Source organism: Priapulus caudatus, unplaced genomic scaffold (assembly GCF_000485595.1).
Source record: "Priapulus caudatus unplaced genomic scaffold, Priapulus_caudatus-5.0.1 Scaffold2511, whole genome shotgun sequence".
NCBI lineage: Eukaryota > Metazoa > Priapulida > Priapulimorpha > Priapulimorphida > Priapulidae > Priapulus > Priapulus caudatus.
In genome coordinates, this window is record NW_014579572.1 from 13,738 (window position 1) to 16,213 (window position 2,476).

Sequence of the window (2,476 nt, forward strand, 5' to 3'; positions counted from 1 at the left end):
GTGTGTGTGTGTGTGTGTGTGCGCGCGTGTGTGCGTGCGCGTGTGTGTGTGTGTGTGCGTGCGTGCGTGCGTGCGTGTGTGTCTGTTTGTGCGCGTGTGTGTGTGTGCGTGTATGTTTGTTTGTTTGTTTGTATGGGCGTGTGTGTGTGTTTGTTTGTTTGTATGCCTTTCCCTCACCACCTTTCCCCCACCACTTTTCCCGCACGCCTTCTGGCGCCACGACAGCAATAATACGCGTCTACGCTAGTAGAAATGTAACCCTACACGTGCGCGTACATACATGCATACGTAGTACGTACACGTTCGACGTCGAGTGTGTCAATTAAGCTTCATAAGGACCTTAAGTTTGTGTGTGGACCTATATCGCTTATCTTCGGGGGTAAATATTGGCCCCCGTTGGTTCATTATGCAAACATAGTTTGATTGAGAGTAAACTGTTGATGACAGTAATGCGTGCAATGAGGGGGGGTGGAGCGGGGTTTAAGGAGGGTTGAGTGTTTGCTCTGTAAGATTTTTGTCACGACGACTACCTCGGTACACGCAACGATATAGCAAACGTATTATTGAAAAAGAAATATTTGCACTTTGTAGACGTCTGAGATATGGAATGGAGATGTTACTAAATTGATATCTATTGCAGATACGGTTCGAGTTATGACGTGTGTTAGAATCTATGTCACAGAGTGCGTACGTTTTCTTTTAATTGAGCTTTGCACGCAAGCAAAACAACAACCAGCTTGCTCGTACGTTTCTTATACTTCGCAACCACACATCTGCTGCCCATAGAGAGAGAGAGAGAGAGAGAGAGAGAGAGAGAGAGACGGGGGAGAGAGAGAAAGAGAAAGACAGAGAGAGGGGAGAGGGAGAGAGCGAGAAAGCGGGAAGAGCGACTTACGGCCGATAAAAACTCGCGGCAATTCGCGGCTGAGCCACGCATTGAGTATCGACAAACGAGCAGCCATCGCCGCGTGAGATGTTCACTTGCGCTTCAAGAATTTCAACCAGCTGTGACTTCTGACACGTATGAAGCTTGCCGCTGTCACTGAGAGATGCAGGGTGTGACTGATTCTCGTGCTTGAAAAATTCTTGCAAGTCACACTGCCTGTTCTGTCACAAGATGAACAGTCGCGAGAATAACTGACAGTCGGTTTTTAGGACTTTCTCCTTAGAAATTCCCTCAGCCTGCTTTTGTTTGAAGAAAAAAACAAAGTTTTTCTTGATTAGATGATAGAAAGGACTTTGACCTTCTTCCTCTAGCCCCTCTATGAATGATTGGAACTGCTCTTTGCCCCGCCGGTGATGTGTAGCTACCATTTCAGCTAGAATTGGGTCTGCAATGTTCTTCGTGTCTAGCACCAGCAGGTCGGCTGATTCTTCTTGAAATGGGTTGCCCATCTCCTGCATCACTGCAGAGAGTGATTTCACCTTTTCAAAGAAAGATTTCTGGGCACTCAGTGTCTGCTCATGGTGTCTGCTGCTGTAGGTGGCATTTTTCATAGGTCGTCTCTTCTGGCAGGATTGACTTGGAGGGACTTTAGATCTTCTTTCTTAACCTTCTGACATAGACAACACTTGGTCCAGTCAGTGTTCCACGATTTCCCAGTAGAACTCGCGTCCATGGTCAGCATGACGTTCAGGGTCGAGGGTTTATCCTTTTACCACCCTGTACATGTATAATAGACACTTTCCTGTATGGGATACAACTAGGTTCTTGCACCGTGCCCTACACCTAGTCCGATCGTTCATCCAGTGTCATTAAGTCCCGTGCGATCTGTACACCATTCAGATAACTAAAACCCCGTTATCCTTGGCTCGGCTCTCCTGCGCTGGCACGTCCTGTCAATTCAGGTGCGGCTGCCTAACTGATCCGGGGTTGATTAGGCAGCATTTGGGACACTAGTAGGTAGTTGCAGTATGATGCCAACATACATTTCCTACTTAGCTGACACTGAACCCCATGCTGAGTTTCACAGCAGTGATGTCACCAATGTGCCTTGGTAGTGCCCGACAATCACTCCTTCAAGAACTTCATCAACTTCATGCACTTGAAAGTTTTGGAGCTAGATGTACTCCATCACACGCAGAGACCTTCTGTGTGCTACCCTCATCTAGTTTAGCCCGTGGGCCAACGCAGTTTACCAAGGTGTGGCCGATGCCGTGCACTAGCATCTTCTTGGAGCCATAGATAAGAGTTGGGCCAGTGGTGAGGACCAGTGCCAGTAGTCCATCCAATGGATGTGGCTGACTGCTGAAACAAAGGTACTGCCTCTAAAACTACACCCCTACACCCCTACACCCCATAGCCATGCAATCGTATGAAAATCATAAACAAATGTGCAAAGTGAGAAAAATATGTGTCCGTGTGCTTTATAAACAGGAAAATCTACTTCAGCAGGCTTGAAAACATAGGAATCCACACCTAGATCATGCAAATCGGACAACTACAAATACTTCTAAGCAAAACGTCAACTTCGGG